Source organism: Triticum urartu, chromosome 5 (genome assembly GCF_003073215.2).
Source record: "Triticum urartu cultivar G1812 chromosome 5, Tu2.1, whole genome shotgun sequence".
Taxonomy (NCBI): Eukaryota; Viridiplantae; Streptophyta; class Magnoliopsida; order Poales; family Poaceae; genus Triticum; species Triticum urartu.
Genome location: NC_053026.1, coordinates 531,932,745 through 531,959,290, shown reverse-complemented (window position 1 = coordinate 531,959,290; position 26,546 = coordinate 531,932,745). Strand labels below are relative to the sequence as shown.

The 26,546-nt window shown below is 48.1% G+C and overlaps 1 long non-coding RNA gene and 1 pseudogene across 1 annotated transcript; one reads left to right on the top strand and one right to left on the bottom strand.

Moving 5' to 3' along the window:
• Nucleotides 1-17,434: 17,434 nt before the first annotated feature.
• LOC125556611 lies at nt 17,435-19,861 on the bottom strand (annotated as a pseudogene).
• Nucleotides 19,862-22,533: 2,672 nt separating this feature from the next.
• LOC125556610 lies at nt 22,534-25,376 on the top strand. Its single transcript, XR_007305147.1, has 3 exons — nt 22,534-22,991; nt 24,250-24,482; nt 24,931-25,376. It is a non-coding gene; the product is annotated as an uncharacterized LOC125556610 (long non-coding RNA).
• The last annotated feature ends 1,170 nt before the right edge of the window (nt 25,377-26,546 follow it).

Sequence of the window (26,546 nt, the reverse complement as noted above, 5' to 3'; positions counted from 1 at the left end):
AAATGACCCGGCAAGCATCCCTTTTTCATTGAAAAAAACATTCCACTCAGGTACAGTCCATAGGGAATGAAAAACATGAATGATGGGATTACAAGTTTTAAATTCAACAAAGGCCCGAAGGCTTGCAAACTAAAAAGAGATAAGGTGCCCATAATCCCTTTCTTGTCCCTCTCCTTAGGAGGCAGGTTAAGGAGGCGAAAAGGACAAAAGGAGCGCCTAGGCAAGCTACGGGTGGCAGAAGACACCAAGAGAACATCTTGGTGGCCGTCCAAAGGCTGGATGGTGATGGTGGCGCTGGAAGCAGAGCTCGAAGACGAGGCGGCAGGACGTCAGCACGCGTCTAAGGCATCGGTGCCCGCGTACTCCGACTTGACGGCCTTGCCGCCCGCCCTCTTCCTCTTCCGTAGCCTCCCAACGCCAGCCGCCCAAGGAGACGACCCCGAGAAGTTCAGGGAGCCGGCGACGCGGATGATGGGGTCGCCGGTGCCGCACGGAGCGGAACCCGACACCTAATCAGACCCATCATCCTGCCGCCTACTACCCTTGTCGTCGCTGCCGCTGTCCTCCTCATCACTCCCGCCCGAGGAGGAGTCTTCACTATCAGAAGAGCTCTCCACGCAGCACCTTGCACAGGTCCCAAAGCACCCGAAGACCTTGACGGAGAGAAGGCCACCCTCCTTCAGCCTAAAATGGAGAGTGAGCCCCTCCGTCAAGCGATGGATATGAGCAAATTTCTTCCATCCCCGACGAAGATACATCACGTGAGGGGCGGGGAAGTCGACGCGGACCCGCGTGCCACTAATCCCGCAGCCCCTCATGTGCAGCCACAACGATTCCGGCGGATCCAGCTCCATCTCCCGCGCAAATGGAGTCGGGAGACGAAGGCGACGGTGCGGCGGTCGGCGCAGCCTGACGAAGAACTCACAAGGGTCATCCCCAACATGGCCCTCCATTGGAGGAGGAGCTGCTAGCGGAGGCGAGGCCGGCACGCCACCCCGTCCTCCTCTTCCCCGAGCGCCCCGGCCTCGCCCACGGCCTCGCCCCCTCCCCCTTCCCCTCGCGGCTGGCTCTGCCACCGCAAGCGCAGGAGAAGGAGGGACGCGTTGTCGAGCGGCGACCCTTGCCGCCACTGTTGAAGGACCGGGATTCCCTCTCTCCACGACGCATGGAAGGGAGGAGCAAAAGCTGAAGGAAGAAGAAGATGAAAGAATGCGGGACGCCATCCCCCTCTCCCGCTCTTTATAAAGGATCGGGGTTGGGGCTCGGCCGCCCCGCTCGGCCAATCAAGACACGGAAGGCGCATGGAGCCAGGACCGACCCGCCGCCCCAACCAGCGACGACCCGGTTTCCCGCCTCCACCGTTTGCCACCCCAGGCGCATGGGAGACACGTGGTGGACGTGCAGAACCGAGGGGACGGGTGAGACGACCACTCCCCACCCCATGATCGTGGGAAGTGGACGCCTTGAAGACCGCGCCTCAGCCCCATTCAGTAAATGGGCCGCACCTCCACGCCTCCCTCCGTTTATGGGGAAGGCGTGGACCTCCCCTTTACTATGATGTGACACATGCCTGCGGGAACCAACCCCACACATGCCGCCCACGTCACACGCGCCTCCCCACGCCATGCCACGCGCGGAAATCGTGGGAAGTACAGCGCGCGAAGAATCTTACCGCGGTAAAAACCGCCACGCCTGCCCGCGCACCGTTTTTGGGCCTAGCCCAACAACGCGTTGCGCTTATGTGTGGCCCAGGCCCGGGGGCTCCTGTCAGTGTACAAAAAGAGGGGTACACTTTTTGTACCCCTATAACTGTGCACGGGCAGTCTGAGCCGCGGATACCACCACACCAAGCAAGGCAAGGGAGGTGAGCCAGGGTAAGATCGAAGCTCAAGAGAACTAGAATGACGCCAAGGCAAGGACCACGAAGAGCAAAGGGGACGAAGCGGACTCCCCCGGCAAGATCCTTGCCGGGGGACAGTTCTAGCAGCCCCGGCAAGACCCTTGCCGCGGCGACTCGTCCCACGCCTTCGGAGCAAATCACCCTTGAGTCCACTGCCCCCAAAGGGCAAGGATTCGGGAGACATCCCCGTGGCGGCATGCAGATCTTTGTGAAGACATTCAAGATCAGATATGCACTAAGGATATGGCAACCCTTGGCGGGATCCCAGCCGAGGAAGACCACAAGGCCCCCGGCAAGCGCCTTGCCGGGGATGACAGCAGGCGCCTCAGCAAGACCCTTGTCGGGGCCCCGGCAAGGCCCTTACCGAGGACACCCGCAGGGCCACCATCAGGCCCACGCCGACTAAACCTCCACCACCGCATGCATGCAGCTGTTGACCCAACCAGCTGGGCAGGCACCTGCGTGGCGGCATGCAGATCTTCGTGGAGACCCACCACTGCGCCACCTCAGCTGCCTGCCTACCTACATGGCGTCGCAAGCGTCACTGGCCAGGGCGCGTGTTGACACAAGAAGGAGCGGCTACGGACGAGACAGATCTCTCCCCCGTCCCCGATAAAGCAAGGACACCTAAGCAAGACGCATTAAAGGTGCCTTATCATGTAATGCGAGGGATAACCTCGCATCACTGTACCCTTTCCACCTCCTGTGTGCCACTATGGCAACCCCTTTTTCTATAAAAGGAGGCCCGAGGCGACCAGGGGAAGGATTTGGCTTTTTGGAGCTCCTCACGCCCCATAGCTAGCTCAAGAAGACAGATATACAATCCACCAAAGCAGGAGTAGGGTTTTACGCATCCTTGCGGCCCGAACCTAGATAAACGAACCGTGTGCTATCTGTTTGATCCGCTCTTCTCACGACCCCGCGCCCCGCTAACCACAGTAGGGATTCTTGTGATCCCATAGGTGTCGTTCCCACCGACACGATGTGATCTTTGGTGCACCGGATCGGGGTCGCCGAGCATTTGTTGAAGTTGGTGCGCAGCCCAGAAGCTCTGCCGAAGACATGGAGGAGGGTGTGCACGGCAGCGATATCATGTGAAAGGATCGATATAGTTGACTAGAGGGGGGTGAATAGGTAACTAACAATTTTTTGGCTTTTCTTTAACAATTTAAACTTTGCATCAAAGTAGGTTGCCTAGATATGCAGCTAGGTGAGCAACCTATATGATGCAGCAAGGATAGGAACACAAGCAAGCAAGAGATATAACACAAATAAGCTTGCACAAGTAAAGGCACGAGATAACCAAGAGTGGAGGGATGATTCCAAGGGGGCGAGGGGGGGCGAGACCCCCCTATCGATCACGTTGGCCCTTGATAGCGATTAGGTATAGCAGCTTTTTTGCATACGCAGACACTTTGTGGCATGTCTCGCCCCCCCTGTGGCTCCCATAGTCAAAGGCTCAAAGCCCATGAATTGTCTGCAGTTAGTAGTAATCCGTGGGAGAGAAGGCCCAAATATCAGTAGAAGGAATAAAGAAAAGCCCACTGTAGAAGAGAAGGACCCAGGCTCAAGACGCACGTACTCACGGTAGTTCCATCTCTAATCGCTTCGTTTCTGATCTGCTAGTTCTTGCGATCCAAAACACCTGCTCGCGCGCTCCAGCCGGCCGCCTGTAGATCGGCTACCGTCGAGAAGGGAAGGGCGGAAAGCGACAGGGAAGCGCTCCCTCGTTGATCCACAGGTGCATTGGCCGGCCGCTTGGATGAGGAAAAAAGGTTAGTTTATCTTCAGGATTAGATTAGTTTTTGTCTTAAGAGATGTAGAACGACAGACATTGAAAACTAATTTGAATTTTCTCGATTGTCTAATTGTGTTTGTGTAGATCTGAGGAAGATAGCTGAATCAATTCATAAAATTTCCAAGCCAATTGGTTCATGGCCTCATGCTCTCAGCTATGTGAACATGACGTCTTCTATGCTCGATGGTACGACCTCTCTCATCAACTTCAACTTCAACTCTCTAAAACCAATTGTCTAACATGAATGATCCTTGGTTGGTGCACATGAAAATTGGATTAGAATCAATATTGGTACTACAGTGTACCTAATTTTGCTATATTAAATTAAAAAAACTGATCTGCTTTGTCAAAGATGGACAATTTGGTAGTCTTCTTCAAGTATCTACATCAATGAAAACATGATTTCAGTGTAGGCCTTTTTCACGTGCTAAATGTTTTATGCCTGGATCGATGTTGATTGGTTTGTAAAAATTCAAGTGTGGAACTCGCCCCCCCTATATCAAATTCCTGGCTCCGTCCCTGGTGGAGACGGTGAAGACGAGGATGTGTTACCGAAGTTCCTTCCCGTTGAAGGGAAGTACGTCTCCGTTGGAGCGGTGTGGAGGCACAATGCTCCCCAAGAAGCCACTAGGGCCACCGTATTCTCCTCACGCCCTCACACAATGCGAGAGGCTGTGATTCCACTATTGGTGCCCTTGAAGGCGGCGACCGAACCTTTACAAACAAGGTTGGGGCTCTCTCCACAACTTAATTGGAGGCTCCCAACGAAACCACGAAGCTACACCATAATGGAATATGGCTCCGAGGTGACCTCAACCATCTAGGGTGCTCAAACACCCAAGAGTAACAAAATCCACACAAGGAAGTATGGGGAAGCAATTATCCTTTGCTGGAAGTGTAGATCTAGGTCTCCTCCTTCAATCCCTAGCAAATCAACAAGTTTGAGTGGCTAGGGAGAGAGATCGGGCAAGAGAGCTTGAAGTGCATTAATGCTAGAGTAAGAGAGGTCAAAGGTGAGAGTGGTAGGTGGGAGAAACACTCTTATATAGCAACCCTAAAAATCCAGCCGTTGCTGCGTTTTCAGCCCCGCAGCGATACAACCGGGACTCACGGTGTAGTTGCAGAACCCTACCAGGCGGTACAACCGGGCCACTGGGCGGTAGTACCGGTTAAGAAAAATGACCGGACCAACCGCCCAGCTACCGCACAACTACTGCCTCAGAACAGAGACGAGACCGGTACATGAGCGGTGCAAGACCGGAACAACCGCATGGCCTTGAGCTCTTGGACGGCGAAGTTCTGAGCGGAAGAACCGCTCAGACCACCGGTGGTACCAGTCAACGAGGATCGACCGGATCAACCGGGCCACCACCGCCCGAGAACCGCATCAAAACAGAACCTTGAGCGGTACTTGAGCGGTGCATGGCCGGGACCACTGCCCTAGCCTTTGTTGAGCAAGGTGGCGATACCACCGCCCAGAGGCAGCGGTACAACCGCTCAGTAAAAGCTGGAGAGCGACAAGGACCAGCGGTGCAACCGCACCAGGGGGCGGTAAAACCGCTGGGAAGAGCAGAAAACAGAAGGAAAAAGATAGGGGGAACACACTCTCTCACAACTGAGGAAGACAAATGAGGGTGAAGAAAGTGTACGTGAAAAGATTCCCCCAGAGCTTCTTAATGAGGATTCCCTATTGATAGTACGGGTACTCTACGACCAAAGAAAATAAAAGCGTAGAGGACACGTCTTCGATCTTTTCCTACGAGAGGCAATAGCAATCCGATGTAAGCCTAAGCATTGAGAACCTGAAACATATAGCACACGATTAGACCAACAAAGGGTTGTCATCATCATCCAAAACATAAAGTAGGGAAAGGCCCTTTCAATCTCCTCCTTTTTGGTGGATGATGACAACAACACGATTTGCAAGAGATAAGTCAATGAAATCTAGATGGAACTCCCCCTGAATATGTGCCCCAATAGGAACTAGCTGTTAGAAAGCATGGGCACACTTTCAAGATTAGACTCCCCCTAAATTTTATAGACTCACCACTCTGAGCATAAAAAAAAGAGACAATATAATACTTAGAGTGCAATAATAATGATAAAGACCGATGAACGGAAAGGTAACAGGAGTAACAAGTCTCACACACAGCAAGGAACGAAACAAGTCCACGAACATAGACCAACACGAGAAAACGAGAAAAAGAAAAACCCATGCAAATCCCCGAGACCTATAGAACCCTCTCCCCCTTTGGCATCAAGACACCAAAAAGGAAAAGAGCGAAGCTAGCGTACCAAAGCTCAGGCGTCCTCCTCTGACTCCTCGGTCGCATCTGGATCCTCATCATCAGAGTCGTCATCGTCGTCATGATCGGATTCTTCCATGGCATTGTCAGCTGCTGCAAACAAGGAGGATGGCTGGGGAGGGGCTTCATCATCAGTCCAGGTGCTATGGGTAGATATCCAACGCTCCTCCGGGGTGATGCTCTTCTCAGAGCCACTCTGAACTGGCATGTTGAGGTGCTTCATCATTGCAATTTGGCGACGTCGTGCAAGCTTCTCATTGACATGTGCCTCATACATCCTCTTCTGGATGTCAGCCTGGAGACAAAAGGTCTTCTTCACCTTGGCAGTGAGCTTGGCCACCCATGAAGGCTTGGCCCCTGGCTCCATCTCAAAGTCCTCATCGTCAGAAGTAGCATAGACATCCTCAGGAGCATTGGCAGGGAAGCGAGGCTCGGCATGCTTCTTCTTCTTAAGGAGCTTGACCTCATGAACAGTGAGGTTGTCTCGAGAAGTGAGGAGCTCTCCAGGACGACGAACAGCCTACACAGAGTTCAGAAAGCACATGACAAACGGAGCATAGATTGGGACTTTACGGTAGATGACCATGTTGTACATCTCATGCCACATCCAATTGGACACATCAAACGTTGCCCCTGTCCCCACCATGGTCTTCATAGCAACCATCAAATCAACCAGATAACCATGAATCTCATCTTGATTGCCCACCTTGGGCAAGAGCACATTGCGGAACACTCGGTGCATGATGTCATAGACCTTCTCCAAATCCTTGGATTCTCCAATAATCCCACGGCCCCGAATGTACAGAGGGGCAAGCTTCTCCTTAGGCATGGACTCAGGAAGATCATGAGGATGAATGCCACCCCTTCCTTCCAGACCGGTATCCTCGTACCCAATAGCATTGCAGAATGCCCTCCAGGGAACTTGAAACAATTCATCACGACACATGAAGGTGAGAGTGCGCGCGTCATCTTCCCCAAAATGAACCGTGGCATAGAACTGATGGATGAGTTGAACATCAAAGTCACAGTTGACTGACATGAGCTTGACAAGATCAAACTCCTCGCAGAGAGCCAGCGCCTCACCAAAATACTCCAGGTTGTTCCTCCAATGGTCAAGATCAATTGTCCACTGCTTGGCATATCTGTTCTTGTTGTGCTCAAAGAGTTCATGAACAATCCACACTTGCATCTCATTCCGGAACTGAATGGTGGTCCAACGAGGAGCAATGGGAACCTCATACGGATTCCTCGATCGGAAGGCTTCCCATTCCTTGGCTTTCCAACGATGCAACGGCCTAACCACACGTTGCTTAGCAGCTGTAGACTTTTCACGGGGAGTGGGCTTGGTGGGAATCACAACTTCTTCTTCATCATCAGACACAACCGGGCGCAAGGTCCTTCGTGCCCTCTTCTTGGTCTTGCGAGGAGCAGAGCGAGAACTAGAGCCACCTGAACACACACACGAAAAGAGCACACAATACCCAGCAAGGATGAGAGGATTGCACACACTAGCAGAAAAGGAACATGTTGCGGCAACAGAGAAGATAGAACAGTGCTGGGTGGTTGATATACTCCGGTTGTACCGGATCCTCCGCCGGTAGTACCGCTCTAGCGGTTGTACCGCCCGTAGGGGCGGTAGAACCGCTGACAGTGGCACTACCAGGGGAGATAGATCTAACTGAGGCATACTAATCACACAAGTAATATTCCGAATTCTAAGTGCTGCAAGCAAGACAGGAGGCAAACAAAGATCTCTTCAACTCCATAGTTCAAACACTAATCGCGGAAATTTAAGTAATGCCCTAGACAAAGGAAGAACCCTAGAAAGATCTAGGTGCAAAGAACACGAGGCATTACCACCATCCATGGGAAGAGATCGGGAGGCCTCCACGGAGAGCACAAGGATCCGAAGCGCGAGACGCGCTCCGGGGTAGGGGCAAAGAGGGCCGGCGGCTAGGGCACAGAGAAGAGGAACGAGGGCGAAGGGAAAAAGAAAACCCTTCAGCCCCGTCGAGTATATATAGGCCCGTAGACACGTCCTGGTAGTACCGCTCCGGGGAGCGGTTGTACCGCTCGTCTGGTACAGGCCGGTGGTTGGAGGCAATACTTCCGGTGCTTGGAAGGCAGCGGTAGTACCGCCCGGCGTCCACCGGTAGTACCGGACGTAGGTTACCATGGGTTTGAGCGATGGAACCGCCCAAGCACCGAACGGAGACCCATTGGGACGGCACAACCAGGTACCAGCGGTAGAACCGCCCGTGATCCCGGTTGTACCGCCCGACCACCTATGCCCAAGCCAAGATCAAATGAGTGCAATCCGAGGAGGGGAAGAAAGAGCACGAAACAGGAGATAAACAACACCCTAGGAGAACTCCACGCAAAGAGCAAAGAAAGAACGAGAGAAAACAACACGAGAACAAAACGCTAACTCCAACCTCCCCAAGAGAGGACAGCGACCGGAGCCACCTATGTTTGAGTCAATTGGTATGGCACCGCGAAGAATTATCCTTGGACCCATGACCAAAACTCGTCTTTGAAGCACAATTACCATCAAAAGTGGCTAATGCGAAAGAGGTGATCGATTTATGCATAATGGGGGAAGGGAGAGTTCATTGAGAGAACAACACTCCCCCTATGTCCATGCCGACGCCTAAACAAGACAACACGTTGAGTATAGTGGGGTGTGCAAGGGCTCAAGCAACATTACTCGAATTGATGATATTTAGCTCATGCCTTAACTCGTGAAATCTTGCTTCATCCAAAGGCTTCGTGAAGATATCTGCAAGGTTATCATGAGTGTTGACGTAGTTGAGTTCGATCTCTCCTCGCCTAATGTGGTCCCGGATGAAGTGATACCGAATCTCAATATGCTTTGTCTTGAAGTGTTGCACCAGGTTGAGGGAAATCTTGATGGCACTTTCATTGTCACACCAGAGGCACTTTGTCACAAATGACATCGTAATCCTTTAAAGTTTGCCTCATCCATAAGAGTTGTGCACAACAACTACCAGCCGCCACATACTCCGCTTTGGTGGACGAGAGAGACACACAACTTTGCTTCTTAGAAGACCAACTTACCAAAGAGCAACCAAGGAATTGGCACCCTCCGGAAGTGGACTTCCTATCCACTTTGTCTCCCGCCCAATCGGAATCCGAATATCCTACAAGCTTGAAATTTGCTCCTCTTGGGTACCATAAGCCAAAGTTTGGGGTATGAGCCAAATATCAAAAGATTCGCTTGACCGCCACAAAGTGGCTTTCCTTAGGTGCGGCTTGAAACCGTGCACAAATTCCCACACTCAACATGGTATCCGGTCTAGATGCACAAAGGTAGAGCAAGGAGCCTACCATGGAGCGATATACCTTTTGATCCACCGATTTACCATTGGGATCTATGTCAAGTTGGCACTTGGTGGGCATTAGAGTGGAAGCCGGCTTGACATCACTTAGCTTGAATCTCTTGAGCATGTCTTGAGTATATTTGGCTTGGTTGATGAAGGTTCCTTCTCTTCTTTGCTTCACTTCGAACCCTAGAAAGAACTTCAACTCTCCCATGGAAGACATCTCGAACTTTGAGGTCATGAGAGCGGCAAATTCCTCATTGAAAGCTTTGTTAGGGGAACCAAAGATGATATCATCAACATATAATTGGCACACAAACAACTCCCCTTTGACCTTCTTAGTAAAAAGAGTGGGGTCGATTAGCCCAACTTCAAAACCACGGTCTTGTAACAACTCGGTAAGGTGGTCATACCACGCACGTGGGGTTTGTTTAAGGCCATAGAGTGCCTTATCGAGTTGATACACATGATCGGGAAAGTAGGGATCCTCGAACCCGGGGGGTTGCTTGACATAAACCAATTCATTAACGGGACCATTAAGAAAAGCACTCTTCACATCCATTTGTTGTAACTTAAAGTTATGATGAGAAGCATAAGCAATTAACATGCGAATAGATTCAAGATGAACAACGGGAGCAAAGGTTTCACCGTAGTCGATACCCTCGACTTGGGAGTAGCCTTGTGCTACCAAACGAGCCTTGTTGAGAATGATAATCCCATGGGCATCTTGCTCGTTCTTAAATATCCACTTGGTTCCAATGACATTGTGATTCCCCATCGGTCTTGGTACCAATCTCCACACTTTGTTGCGTTCGAAGTTGTTGAGTTCTTCATGCATGGCATTGAGCCAATCCGAATCTTCTAGCGCCTCATAGACCTTGTGGGGTTCCACACAAGAGACAAACGCGTGATGATCACAATAATTTGCTAATTGTCTACGAGTGCTTACCCCCTTTCTTAAGCTTCCAAGCACATTCGTCATGAGATGATCCTTGGTGGAGAGCTTGGAAGCAACCTTGGCGGCACGACGCTCTAATTCCTCCTCGGGAGTGAGATGAGGAGTGGTCACTTGATCGTCTTGGGCGTCGTCTTGAGCTTGTTCTTGTTCTTGAACTTGCTCGAAGGAGAGAACTTGACCATGGGCATCACTTGATGTGTCAACACCGTCTTGAGCGTGATCTTGCCCTTGGTCATGTTCTTGAGGATGAGGGCCTTCATGTTGTTCTTCGGAAGTGTGTGGGCCTTGGGTTGGTGATGGCTCCACTTGAGTGGAGCTTTGTCCTTCTTCTTCGGCCATAAGGGGTTCCTCAATGGGTAGGATAAATCCAACACCCATTCTTCTTATGGCTTGGGGAGGAATTTTATCACCTACATCACAAGTGTCACTTTGCTCCACTTGGGAGCCGTTATTCTCATCAAACTCCACGTTACACGTCTCCTCAATAAGTCCCGTGGATTTATTGAGGACACTGTAAGCATGAGAGTTTGTAGCATAACCAACAAATATGCCCTCATAAGCTCTAGCCTCAAATTTAGACAACCGAACACCTTTCTTGAGAATGAAACACTTACACCCGAACACCCGGAAGTACTTGAGGTTGGGCTTGTTACCGGTGAGTATCTCATATGGAGTCTTATTCAAGCCCTTGCGGAGGTAGATTCGATTGGATGCATGACACGCGGTGTTGATGGCTTCGGCCCAAAAGTTGTACGGAGACTTGAACTCCGCCATCATGGTCCTTGCCGCATCCATCAACGTCCGGTTCTTCCTCTCCGCAACACTGTTTTGTTAAGGGGTGTAAGGTGCCGGGTATTGATGCTTGATCCCCTCATCACTAAGAAACTCATCCAAGGTGTAGTTCTTGAACTCAGTGCCGTTGTCACTTCTTATTGTCAAGATCTTTGCATTGTGTTGACGTTGTGCTTCATTTGCAAAGTCAATGACGGTTTGTTGGGTCTCGCTCTTCCTCTTGAAGAAATACACCCAAGTGTATCTTGAGTAGTCATCCACAATCACCAAGCAATAATTCCTACCCCCAAGACTATCGAATGATGGAGGCCCAAAGAGATCCATGTGAAGGAGCTCCAAAGGCCTATTTGAGTAAATGATAGTCGTGGGAGGGTGAGCCTTCTCATGTAGCTTTCCTTCGATACAAGCACTGCAAGCACGATCTTTAGCAAAACTAACATTTGTTAGTCCACGGACATGGTCCCCCTTGAGAAGACTTTGCAAAGATCTCATATTGACATGGGCTAGACGGCGATGCCAAAGCCATCCCACATCAACTTTAGCCATTAGGCATGTCGCGGTCTTAGTGGGTCGCTCCGAAAAGTTAATCACATATAGACCGTTCTCGACATGCCCAACAAAGGCTACTTTAAGAGTCTTGCTCCACAAGAGGGCCACGGTATCAATATCAAAGAAGGTGGCAAAGCCCATGATTGCAAGTTGACGAACGGAAAGTAAATTGTATGCAAGGGACTCTACAAGCATGACCTTCTCGATCGTGAGATCATGATAAATGACAACCTTGCCGAGTCCCAATACCTTAGAGGACGAGGCATCACCCCATTCGACATTGGTGGGCATAGAGGAAATCTTGTGCACGTACACCACCAAGTCCTTGCTTCCGGTCATATGATTTCTAGCTCCACTATCGAGCAACCATGATCCCCCACCGGAAGCAAACACCTACAAGAGATTAATGCTTGGTTTTAGGTACCCATTTTGTAATGGGTCCTTTGATGTTAGTAACAAGGGTCTTAGGAACCCAAATAGACCATTCAATGTATTCATAGGGAGAACCAACAAATTTGGCATAAACATGCCCATCACTAGCACGGCATAACACATAAGAAGGATTAAAGTCGCCGGCTTTGTTTGGAGGGGTGGCATTGCCCTTCTCGGCACCGCCACCCTTCGCATCGTTCTTCTTCTCCTTGGATGCACCCTCTCCCTCCTTCACAAAAGTTTGCTTGAGAGGGGGAGGTCGTTTGGCCTTGTCATTCTTCTTCTTGTTCTTGGGCTTGGGTGCGTACCCAATCCCTTCCTTGGCCACGACTTCCTTTTGACTACTCAAAAGGTCGTTGAGGTTCTTCTTACCTTGTATACATGACACAAGGCCTTTCTCAAGCTTCTCCTTCAACTTAGCATTTTCCTCAACAAGATGTATATACTCACAACACGGGTTAGTAGCATTTGCATTATCAATTAAAACCATATGAGGAAATGTGGCTTTCTCCTTAGTTAGCTTCACTTGGAGTTGATCATGAGACTCCTTGAGACTAGCGTGAATACCCTTCAAGGCCTTGTGGGCCTTGTCAAGTATATCAAACTCCTCTTTGAGTCTAGCAAGATCAACCCCAAGTTCGGCCTTCTCGGAATTTAGCACACGAGAAACAATAAGAGCATGATCAAGATCTTTCTTTAATTTAGCATGGTCTTCGTTGTGTGACTCCTCAAGAGCCAAACGAAGACCACGCTCTTCCTCAAGAGTATTGGAAAGATCCGAAATCTCATCGGCATAGTCACGGCTATGCCCTTCCATCTTAGAGATGGTATCTTCGTGAGCGTCGATCATGTCATTGGCTTCACCAAGTTGTTCCAAGAGAGCAACAAAGTGCTTCTTGGACTTGCCCTTGAGTTTACCCATAAAGGTCTCAAATTCATTCTCCTCCACATTAGTTCCCTCAAGTTCATTAATGCTATCCGTTGGAGAAGGATGATTAATAATGGTAGTTTTGATGTTGGGGGTTACCTTGTTGGTGGCTTTATCCATGAGGCACTTGGCGGTGATGCTCTCATTGGGTGAGTCGAAGAGAGACACCCGTGGAGTCGTCGCAATGGCAACGGAGGCCATGGCAACCGACTCATCACCTTCATCATCGTCATCATCCTCATTGTACTCTTCTTGTACCACCAATGCCTTGGGAGGAGTCTTCTTGGTGAAGTTGCTCTTGTTGGGGAATGACTTGGCCTTGTCCTTTCGGATGAGCTTGCCACCATTGTCTTCCCTCTTCTCATACGGGCACTCCACAACAAAATGACTCACGTTGCCACAATTGTAGCAAGTCCTTACACGTTGCTTGCTCTTCGTGCCACTTGAGTTGTTTTTGCTAAAGTTTGGCCTCGAGTTTTTCTTGCTCCAAAATTGCCTTGAAGCGAGTGCCATGTGTTCATGATATGCATACTTTGTATCCTCGGGGTTGCTCTCCTCTTCTTCCTCTTCTTCTTCTTCTTCAAAGGACAACTTGGCCTTCAATGCAAGGTTGGGCTTCTTTGCCCTTTGAGAACGAAGCACCGCATTGTCGGCGGTCTTGTCCAAAATGTTCATGGCCACAAACTCATCCAACACTTCGCTTGAGGTCAAAGTGTGGAAGTCCGGTCTTTGACAATGACGGAGGACATGGCCTTGTGATAGGGCATCATTGCCTTGAGGAATTTGCGCTTGATCCAATTGTCATCCGTGTCCTTGCTCCCGTGATCTCGTAGTGAGACTGCGAGTTTGGTTACTCTCCGATAAAGCTCACGAGGTTCTTCATCTTCTTTCATTGCAAACTCATCGGCCTCATCTTGCACCACTTCATAGTTGGAGCGTTGAATGCTTGCGCTTCCCTGGTAGAGAGAGACAACACAATGCCATGCATCTTTGGCCAAGGCGAAGGGACGAAGATGAGGTAGGTCTTCGGGTGGAATTGCATCTTGAATGATGAAGAGAGCATTCTCATTGAATTGATTATCCGCGGCTTCTCGAGGAGTGAAGTTGCTTGGATCATGCGGATAGAAACCTTCTTCAATGATTCTCCAAAGGTTAGTGTTCACATGATTTAAATGACGTTTAAAGCGGTAAACCCAAGAATCAAAGTCCTCATTTTTCACAATCTTAGGGGGAGGACCGACATGATTCAAATGAGTGGAGGGAACCGGTCCACCATAAACAAGTGGTGGTTCCACATGAGCAAAGATGACGGTGCCATTTTTACCACTAGAAGAAGGAGCCTTTTCACTACTAGCTTCCCCCTTATCAAAGATAGCATCCATCACCTTGTCGGTGGGATCACCCACTTTTAACGGTGCGGTGGACAGTTTAAGCCCCTCAAGGAATTTAGTAAACATGCTTTCAACCTCGGTCGTCATGGAGGTTTTCAATGTCTCCAAGGCCACATTGAACTCCTCACGAGAGACCGAGGTTCCCCCATCGCCTGTAGACGAGGTCGGATTCGCACCGGAGTGTTCCTCCACACCGTCTACGGTATCAACCATACTCTTCGGACGGTAAAGTCCTTAATAAAGAGACAAGGCTCTGATACCAATTGAAAGGATCGATATAGTTGACTAGAGGGGGTGAATAGGCAACTAATAATTTTTTGGCTTTTCTTTAACAATTTAAACTTTGCATCAAAGTAGGTTACCTAGATATGCAACTAGGTGAGCAACCTATATGATGCAGCAAGGATAGGAACACAAGCAAGCAAGAGATATAACACAAATAAGCTTGCACAAGTAAAGGCACGAGATAACCAAGAGTGGAGACAGTGAAGACGAGGATGTGTTACCGAAGTTCCTTCCCGTTGAAGGGAAGTACGTCTTCGTTGGAGCGGTGTGGAGGCATGCACAATGCTCCCCAAGAAGCCACTAGGGCCACCGTATTCTCCTCACGCCCTCACACAATGCGAGAGGCCGTGATTCCACTATTGGTGCCCTTGAAGGCGGCGACCAAACCTTTACAAATAAGGTTGGGGCTCTCTCCACAACTTAATTGGAGGCTCCCAACGAAACCACGAAGTTTCACCACAATGGAATATGGCTCCGAGGTGACCTCAACCGTCTAGGGTGCTCAAACACCCAAGAGTAACAAAATCCACACAAGAAAGTATGGGGGAAGCAATTATCCTTTGCTGGAAGTGTAGATCTAGGTCTCCTCCTTCAATCCCTAGCAAATCAACAAGTTTGAGTGGCTAGGGAGAGAGATCGGGCAAGAGAGCTTGAAGTGCATTAATGGTGGAGTAAGAGAGGTCAAAGGTGAGAGTGGTAGGTGGGAGAAACACTCTTATATAGCAACCCTAAAAATCCAGCCGTTGCTGCGTTTTCAGCCCCGCAGCGGTACAACCGGTCCTTGTCCCGGTACAACCGGGACTCACAGTGTAGCTGCAGAACCCTACCAGGCGGTACAACCGGGCCACTGGGCGGTAGTACCGGTTAAGAAAAATGACCGGACCAACCGCCCAGCCACCGCACAACTACCGCCTCAGAACAAAGACAAGACCGGTACATGAGCGGTGCAAGACCGGAACAACCGCATGGCCTTGAGCTCTTGGACGACGAAGTTCTGAGCGGAAGAACCGCTCAGACCACCGGTGGTACCGGTCAACGAGGATCGACCGGATCAACCGGGCCACCACCGCCTGAGAACCGCATCAAAACAGAACCTTGAGCGGTACTTGAGCGGTGCATGGCCAGAACCACCGCCCTAGCCTTTGTTGAGCAAGGTGGCGGTACCACCCCCCAGAGGCAGCGGTACAACCGCTCGGTAAAAGCTGGAGAGCGACAAGGACCAGTGGTACAACCGCACCAGGGGGCGGTACAACCGCTGGGAAGAGCAGAAAACAAAAGGAAAAAAGATAGGGGGAACACACTCTCTCACAACTGAGGAAGACAAATGAGGGGTGAGGAAAGTGTACGTGAAAAGATTCCCCCAGAGCTTCCTAATGAGGATTCCCTCTTGATAGTACGGGTACTCTACTACCAAAGAAAATAAAAGCGTAGAGGACACGTCTTCGATCTTTTCCTACGAGAGGCAATAGCAATCCGATGTAAGCCTAAGCATCGAGAACCTGAAACATATAGCACACGATTAGACCAACAAAGGGTTGTCATCATCATCCAAAACATAAAGTAGGGAAATGCCCTTTCATCATGGTTGTCCGGATGACAAAAAACGACGACGTCGTCCGCGTAGAGAGATATACTGGATGCTGCATGCCAGGTGGTGAGGCGATGAAGGAGGCCGGTGTCCACTGCGCGCAGCATCATAGAATTGAGGACGTCGATCATGATCGTCAAGAGCATGGGAGAGACCGGATCACCCTGTCTCAGACCATGGGCGTGGTCGATCGGGGGGGGGGGGGGGGGGGGGGGGGGGCTGGGTGACCGTTGATGAGCACCCTCGTCGAGGCCGTGGAAAGAAGGATGGATATCCACTCGTGCCATCGTGGCCCAAAGCCAAGGTGCGTCAAGACCTGGAGTAGAAACGGTCAGGACACGCTGTCGAAAGCCCGCGTGATATCAAGCTTGAGAAGCATACGCGGCGCCATGATATGGCCCTTTTTTCTACCGCCAAACAAGGTGGCCGCATGGTAAATATGATAAATAAATACATTGCTTTATTTTAATATGTTTTATAAATACACAACAAATTATATATGTTGTTAAAAACAAGGTGGTATATGAATCTTTCAGCTTTCACAATACATCAAACAACAAACCTATTACCTCTGAAATATGCACACATGAGCAAACACAAATCAAATCAAGACTAGATGATTCTAAATTACTCTGAAAGCTCTAGCTTTGTCATAAATCAAACTTCTTTAAGTTTGACAAGTTTGTAGAAAAAGTTGCCATATCAGCAACATGAAATACATACAGTATGAAAAAATGGTGTATTTAAGAAAACTAAATTGGTGTTTTACATGTTGGTATATTTTTCTATAGACTTGGCTAAACATAAAGAAGTTTCACTTAGGACAAACCCAAAACTTCAAGGACTGAGGGAGTAAGAGGCTGTTTGGTCGGGCGCCCCGGCTTGCCAAGCCAAATATTTGGTGTTGACCAGATTCTTAGGCGTTGCTTGGATTGAAGCCAAACATTTGGTGTGCCCATGCAGCCTGCTATCAATGAGCTGGCCAAGTGCGGTTGGCGAAAACCTCCGCCAATATTTTGGCTCGCCCCGCACGTTGGCGTGGCGGCATAAACCAAACAAGCCCTAAAACTTATGTATGACATGCAAGCCAAACAAAAGTAAACCAGGCAGAACTCTAGGGCCTTGAAAGTCGGCTGGCTTATTTCCATTAGGCCGCCGGATTCAGTTCAGATAGCAGATTTGATCACGGGAACCATGTCGGCCGGACGCATCAGCCTTCTCATCTCCTCCACAAACTTTGCCATGACGGGGCGAGGCAGGCACATGGGCGCCGCAAGACCTTCCTCACCATTGGCATTCTTGACGGCGATAAGGGAGCTGGCGACTCCAGGGATATCGCGGATGCCGCCCTTGGCTAGTCCGGCATACACCGGTGTGCCCCACCCAAAGTCGACATCACGGAACCCGGCCTTGGATACGTCTGCCATCAGCCCATCACGTACGCGCTCACCATCGTGAAGTTCGGCCGCCCCCGCCGCACCATGAGGCGCGCTACCGACCTCACATACTCCACATCCACCTCCCTCTTGGTCTTCATCATCAGCTCCACGGCGTAGCTCACCGGATTGGTGCAGAGGTCACCGGCTGTGGAGATGGCGACCGGGAACGCGAATGCATTGCCGTAGTAGCCAACGGGGATGAATGGGGTGCCGCTGCTCTGCTGCTTCTGGCCGCGAATGCTTACGAGGCAGATCATCCACATCTCCTCGTCCGCAACGGGGGCCAGCGCCATCGTGCGGCACCTCCACAGACATCCCGTGAGGACCTCGAAGGTGGTGGCGCGGCGGCGGAGAGCAGGCGGGAGGTGGGTGCGGATGGCCGCGACCTCCCGACGCCCGAAGGAGTCTTGCGTCATGGAGTAGAGGGGCACGCTGGTGTCGTTGCTATCCGGCACGTCATCGTACTCCCGGTGGGTGAATACTCTAGGCGGCGCCGGATCGTCGCGCGTGGTCATCAGCAGATCGTGTCCCCACACCGGCCTCACCGTGGGCGCTGCCATTCCCCGCGCCAGCTCCGCCACTGCGGCCAGGAACTGCACCATCCCTGGGCCGTCCGCCACTGTGTGTTGTATCTTCAACGCCATGATGAAGCCTCTGCACGCTAGCCGTGTCACCTGCATTATTGGTGCATGAATGCATTATTTCTTCTATATATCTCAATCGATTTGAGATTTTCTAAGCTATTTCAATCAATTTGTAATAGCACAACTTCAGTACAACTTTTCTAAAATATGCATCATAAAAAAATTACAAGTTATACTTTTTAGTAAAATTTTAAGAGAGTAGTCCATATTACAACCTCAAACTACCACCAAAGTTTAAAACACAAACCTGAACTATGAAACCATCTAGTTTACAACCCTGAACTTTCAAACCAGACAGAAAACAACCCTGGGGTGGTATTTGAATGGTTTTGACCAGTCAACAGCCCAGTAATTAGCGCCAACTCATGCGCCATGTCCTCTGGTCAAATTTTGGCAAAACAAAAGTGTCCAGAAAATTTGAAAAAAATCTAAAAGATGTACACAACACTCATATTAAATCTCGGAAAGTTTCGACAAATTTTGCCGAGCATGAAAAAATAGAGCAAAAAAATCAAATTCAGAGCCATTTTGGGTCAAATTTTGCCCAAAAGAATTGTCCATAATCTTTTTAAAAAAGCCCCAAATATCCACACGAACCTCATATTAAATTTGGGAAAGTTGCAACACATGTTGCAAAGCAAAAAAAATCTTGCAAAACTTCAGAACCATTTTGGGTCAAATTTGTATTTTTGCTCTAATTTTTTTCTGCTTGGCAAAATTTGTAGAAACTTTCCCAGATTTAAGATGAGGATTGTGTGGATTTTTGAGAATGTTTTCACAGGTTTCTGGACAATTTTTTTGGGTAGAAATTTAACCAAACGAGGATGTGGCGGATGAGTTGGCACTGGGTCGTTGACTGGTCAAAGTCTCAAAACCGGTCAAAACAAGTCAAATACCATCTAGGGTTGTTTTTTGTCCAGTTTTGAAAGTTCAGAGTTGTAAACTAGACGGTTTTGTAGTTCATTAAACTTTGATGGTAGTTTGAGGTTGAAATATAGACTTATTTCAAATTTTAAAGTTTTATTCTCCTGAACCGATTAGATTTCAGCTTTTCTAAACCGCGGGCTACCTGGAAGTGGATGAGTGGGGCGTGGAGGATGTCGGAGGAGCCGGGGACGTCGAAGAGGAGCTCGTCGAGGCACGGGAACGGCGGCAGCAGGGAGGCACCGAACTGGTCAAGGTGAACGTCCGCGTCGGCCTCGACGAAAAGCACGCCCTCTCCGGTGCAGTGAACGGCGAGCTTGCGGCCTTCAAGCTCCCTCAGCCGGCCGGCCAGAGGGTAGTAGTTCACAAGTGCCGTGGCGATTGCGTTCCGGAGCACTGGCGCCGGGTCGTCGTCCCGGCCGCCGTGGCGACGGAAGAAGTAGATCACTGGGACGTGGAAGCGGAGCCCGTCTTGGTCGTCGATGTCCGAGAGCGGCTTTAGCTCCCGCGGCGTCGGCCCCGCCGGCGCCACCAGCACTGCGGGCTTCCTGCGCACCGTGAACTGCAACGTCGGTGAGCTCGCCATGCCTATGCGCTCGGCGATGTGTGTCGGAGGTAGGTGTCGATAATTGTGCGTGTCTGCTTGTGGGCTGCTGCTAGCTATGTAGGGCGTATTGCTAGTTTGATACACACAAAAAGTTGGCCGCGATCAAAAGGGAGCATGTGCATCGCCCAACTTCAGCATCCTACGCCACATGGTACTCAGGACCTTGCATTGCTCCCAGTCAAGCAAAGTATACACCGTTGTTTTGGGGAGTTTGGGGGTTGATGGAAACAATTGTACACAGTTAAGGGCATCAACCGGCTGTAAATGTTCGGACTGTGCTGTTCGGACAATTTGTGCACTCTAAAGCCATCTATAAAACGTCCACGGATCAGTCTGAATTCCCGCAAGCCGAAAGCAAGTCAGAGGAGGTTTGTGGACGTCCGGACAGCTATCATGTCGGACTCCGACAACCTCGGCCCACACAAAAAAAAAACCCACATGCATGGAGCCCCGCTTTTTCTCACGCTGTCCCTCCACCCTTGTTGTGTATCCGCGTAGTCTGAGACCGCCGCCACTGTCGTACTACCCACTCCACCGCCCAGCCCCTGCTGGACCTCCGCCGCACCACCTGGGCGCCAGCTGACTTGCCTACGCCTCCCTTCCACCCCTAGTCTGGCCCTCACCCAAGTTTTCTAATTCCGGTCTGTGAAATATAGAAACAGACCGAAAACCGGAAATTCGGGTGGTCCCCGGAAAATACGGTTACCGTCCAAAAATTTCAAAAGTGGAGTTGAATTTAAATGACGATGAAGGTCCCCCCCCTCCCTAGCATAGAGTCCTTAGGGATCATCACTGAGTTGCCACGATCGATCCATCAATGGTAATTAAGCATTACCACTGACGGCGGTTTGCCATAGGTCGGTCAGTGTTGCGGCGTTAGTGTCAGTGATATCTAGCCATGCACGTTTGTGTTTGCCATGCGTGACGTACGTGAGTCGTCCGTGCTCCCGCGTGTGGAAATTGCCCCTGTTTTCTCTAATTTTCACCATTTCTCTCATAAACCCCTAGCCTGCGGTCGAGGTTCCCTTGCGACTTGGTTCACGAAAAACTTATGGGACCACGGCAAGAATGAAAATAACAGTACCGATAACTACTTTTTGCGTCAACAAATAACATTATCTAAAATATGGTGTATGACCGTAATACAGGAGGTGTACTTCGCTTTTGATCTAAGCTAGTGAGAACCACAAGTATTGTAGATGCACAAAAACGGAGGTATGCCATAGAGTTGCGGTTTTATGTTACAACAGCCCAAAAGGATGCCTCTTGTCGCAGTTTACATTTTATTATACTACTCCTTTCTTTCATAAATATAAGGTTCACATATTTCCAAGATTTAAATTTGACCAATAATTGAAAGATAAATTTCATCAATTGCATGTTTGTATCACATAAGTCACAACATTATTGATCATATTCCTTGTTAAAGATAAGTCTCGTCGCACATCAAGGCTACATTAACCAAATGCTTATGATTAGAGTATAAATGGCCCAGCCTTTTTTATGCGTGTATTCCAACTATATATAGTAGTACCCGCAAAAAAACTATATATAGTAGTAGGCGTGCATCTGTGTGTGTGACAGGAGTAGGACTTGATCATAATTTACTCGAACCGGCTAATTAAGTATGCATGCAGCTCTGCTCGATTCGTTCCAAACATACTAGTAGTACAAGAATCCTACGTTAATGGAAGGCAATGGAGAGTGGTTGGGCTCTTGCTCGTCCATAGCGCCATGTCGTAGGTTAACCATATTTAGCTCCAATGCATGCTTTGCACGCATATAATTTCCATTTATATCTGTGCCAACGCACTGCTGTGCATATTAGTCCTAAAATATTCATATCAGTTGACAAAACAGGAAACTTTCAAATCTGTTAGCACTAATAAGGTGACGCCACAGACCACCACTCCCCGTTTCAGAGGCCGAATAAACGAGCAACTTGCTTATACAAGTATAGCGAGTAGCGGCATGTGCATACCAACTGTGGCTAAAGTTTTGCATGCAGCTCAGGTCGATTCGTTCCAAACTTAGTAGTACAAGAACCCTACGTTAGTGGAAGGCAATGGAGAGTGGTTGAGCTCTTACTCGTCTACAGCGAGGTGTTGTACGTTAATCATATTTAGCAGCCTAAAATATTCTTCCTAGAGTTGTCTAATGAATGCTTTGCAAGCATATGATGGCTATTAGTTTTACCTATGCCAACTAACCACACTCGGCCAAAGAAATACTAGCTCAGTGCATTTGCCTTCAATCATGTATGATCTGCACGGAATTAGCTACTTCCTCTGTTCCTAAATATAAGTTTTTTGTAAAGATTTCACTATGGACCAGCAAAATGAGTGAATCTACACTCTAAAATGCATCTACACTCTAAGCCTTCAATCATGTATTTAGGAACGGAGAAAGTACTTTACTTTGAATTAGATAGGCTTACATCTATCTACTACCACTATAAAAGAAGAGAAGGGCAGATTCAAATAATCAGAATCGTCTATCTATTAGATCCAATGGTCTAAAACACCTCTATGTTTAACGCAACAAGCCATGCAATTAAGCCACGCCGCGCCATCGATCGCTAATCCTATCCGCCCCTTCTCAAAAAGAAAAGAAAAAAACGCTCTCCACCCCACGCCCTGCTCCTCGCTCATGAAACCGCACAGCCCCGCCGCCCCCATCCCCCCGCGCGCACGACTCCTCGCCGCCTCTCGCTTCCTCGCCGCCCCTCGCTGCCGGGCTTGCAGCTCGCTTGGCCCGCATGGCCCTGCCGCCTCTCCCATGCCCAGCGAGCGGTTGAACTAGACAAGAGGAGAGCTGCGGCAAGCGCCATGGTGCCGATCCGGCCACCCCCACCCTTGCTTACACCGGATCCGTCTCTCTCTAACCCATCTCCTGGTCCGATCCAATGGCGACTGCACTTCATCGACCTCAGGACGCCGCGAGGTCCTAGCGGCGGCGGCAGGCACCACACGGGGAGTGGAAAGATGGGGCAGCGGCGGCGTGCCAGAGTCTCTTGGGTTCCCGTCCCCTGTCGTAATCAAATCACAGCCACAACCGGCGAGGCTTCAGTTAACATTCCCAACTTCTTGGCCAATACAACGATAATCAGGTATCTATGAATCATCAAACTGAAGTTGGCTTCTTCATCTGTATTTCTATTGTATTAGATGCAGATATTTAGACATTTGCTTTAGTTTTTACAAACTGAAGAATGTGGACTGATTTGTTGACGTGGACTGATGCTTTAGATATTTAGGCATTCAATTGTCAAATTTGGTGTTGTCCGATTTCTGTTTGCACATAAATATTCAGTGCATGAGAAGCATGTATTGTGGCATTTCCTTCTGTCAATATTCAGTCTGAACCAATTAGGCGAACAGTTCGTGCTAATTTCTATTCATATGTGGTCTCTATGTATAGAGGCTCCAAGAAAGAAGGATGGGTGTGTAATACGTAGTCATGTCTTGGTTCATTCTTTTCCACTTAAAAAATATTTTAAGAAATCAAGTAGCCTGCTTAGAAGCTGGGGACCCATGAGTGTTACTGTGCAATTCCAGCTTCCAGATTATAATGAGGATCATGGAGCTGTAGATAAAATGCAATGACTTACAATAATGTCTACTGACTTGGCAAGAGGTTTCTTATCAAACTATTCACATCTTATTTATATTTTCCATGCTATTTGAAGGTGAATAATTATCTTTTAGAATTGTGCACATTTGGTAAACTATTGTCGTTCCTACTTTCAGTTTATGTAGAGAAATTATTTTATGACACTACATCATTCAGGGAGAACATACACACAATTGTGACGAAAAAGCACACACACATTTCAAAATCTAACTTTGACCATCAATTTAACAAACCAAATGTGTGTCATACTCAATACAGGTTATTATACCGTTGAGCTCATATTTGAGAAAAAAATAGTACTGCCTTCGTGCAGAAATACTTATCGCTCAAATGGATGTATCTAAACATATTTCAGTGCTAGATACATCCGTTCGAGCGACATGAATTTCCGGAGGAGGGAGTAGTATAATTTTCAAGTCACATAAGTTGCGCTTTGAGATAGGATAAAATAAGCAGACTTGATCTCTCCCTACTCCACGTTAAAGAACTCTTATTCAGCTGATTCCCTGCTTAATGCTTGTGTTTCGTACATTCATTTAAGGAGTTGCCTCTTCATAAAAATAAGTGTTCTGTCTTTTGGGTTCTACATATCACATTGGTTTAATCTCTGTGGGGCAGAATAAATCTTGTATGTTTCACATGTGGGCTGATACACAGAAGTCATTTTCACATCTTTATTCTGGCAAGCTTTACTATTATAACTTGATAGCATGTGAAATTTTGGATAATTGCAGCGCCTCACCCCACTCCACTCCATGCCAGCCCAACAGTCATGTTATTGAACACGGGAGAGAAACCGAGCACCACTTTTCACTTGAATTAGAAACGCCAAAGGTTTGGGATTATGCTCGTGACGGCTACGTCCATCATGTATTATGTCCAAAGCAGATGCCATGTGTTGATATGTAATGGTGGTGCAGTAATGGATGAAGCTCTATTGAACATGAAAGTTAAGATGTAATCTATGGTATGTTTCTGTGCATTTTCTTTTACAAATCTGCTCCTTCTCTTCTTTTAGATTGTCAGAGAGTACAATGATCTGATCGACGTTTATTATCAGCTTATAAGTTCATTGTGACTCTGGTTTTGAGATAATGTACTACCGATATAAGTCACTTCTGCTAGAAATCAAATAGAATTAATTATAAGTTTCTACTACTGCATGATACACTCTGAACGTTACACCAAAGCTTGATAAGTGCACTGAAGAGAAACATTTTCTTGATGAAGTTGTTCCATTTTTTAACTTCTGTAGGCATAAAGAAAATCTGCACACTTTGGTTTAGCAGTGAAGTTGTCTCATGCCATTGTAATTTATATTAGTGGTTTTGAAAAAACAAAGTTGCATGTGCTGCCTAATTCTGCATGTGTGCATTTTCTTGTAACTTCTATGCCTTTCTTTTTTGCTCTTTTAGGAAAACCATAGGATGATTTCAGAATCACCATGGGTTGAAAGAGCAGCTGGCTATCACGCGATGGCCGTTTCTGTGGACGTGACTTGGAGCGTCAGAAGGTTTTCGCTATGTTTGATCTGATTTCCTTTCAAATTGAAATGTGGTTTTTTCTTTATCCGAGTAAGCAATTTTCGTTAGCGAAGTAGGTGACTCAAAATGGAAGAAAACATGGTAGGCAGTGTGATGATTGATTTTTGGTTTTCGTGTTGGGGCGACATGATTGATGTTGGTATCATTGGGCCAGCCTTCGGTTCTTCCAAAAAAATGGAGCGATCCTGGTTTAGTATTCCTGTATTTTCTAAGATGTGAAGTCCTGCATATTCTTGAGGTTTTATCCATTAGAACATTGATTGATATCCTTGGGCAAGTGCGTATAATTTTGTTTATTTACAGTGGGATTCAGATGAGAGCGTGATAAATATACCATTCCATCTGATTAGTTTCATGCCTCCCTGTCAGAGATTAGAGGCAAAAATCACTGATTGATGATAACATTTGGAGCTGTTGGTTTTCCGCCGGTATGTCTGTGTTATGATTTTGGGTAGTTTGTTTGCACACTGAAATCTGGTATATGAATAATTGTAATGAAATTATATCAGAGATTCAGAGCTGCCTAATTTATAGCATAGAGCCATTAGATGCCATATCCTGGAATTTAACTAATGTCCTTGACTTTTGAGTGTGTTTCCAGGTAACAATTGGAAAGAAATTGACCGTCGACCTTCATTTTAGTTAGGTTTGTTAATAAGTTGAGGGTGTGTAAGGGGTTAGATGAAATATGCCATAATTCAAAAATGGTAACTATCCCAATTAAAAAGATTTTCATTGTGTTCTTGGAAACTTGCTGAACGTACTGAAGAATTTTCCTCTTATCAAGCGAATACTGAAATTGACACTCTATTGTAGCAATCCTGGTGGCTGCAACTTTGCATATATAGTATGCTCACTAGTAGAAAAAGGATCAAATGTGAAGCACATTAGTGCCGGTTTGAATTTGAGCCGGCACTAATGTGACCATTAGTGCCGGTTCCAACGGCTAGTCGGGCGGGCATCATTAGTATCGGTTCATGGACAACCTTTAGTACCGGTTCATGTCACGAACCGATACTAATGAGACTGTGTCAGGCTATGGTCAGGCTGGGGCCCCCACGAAGACCTTTAGTACCGGTTCATGCCATGAACCGGTACTAGAGTTTCTTAGTAAGCTGATTTTTAGTCCCACCTCACCAAGAGAGAGGCAGTATGAGTGGTTTATAAGCCGTGAGTGCACAGATAATGACGAAGAGGCGCAATGCTCACCTGCATGTTAATTAGCTTCAAGCCTTTTGGAATAGCATAGATTGCACTGAGCTATGTGCAGTGCAGTCTACACTATTCCGAAAGTCTTGAAGCAAATTAACCAGCATTGCACCTCTTTTTTATTTTTAATAACTTATTTGAACTCCGGACTTCTTTTGTGTTCAGTATACAGCATTCAAAGCGACGTCATCAATTTCCAACATGTTCTAACATCATTTGTTGTTTTTCGGTCATTTACCTAATTGTTTATAGAGCTAAATGACCGTGAAATTGAAAAT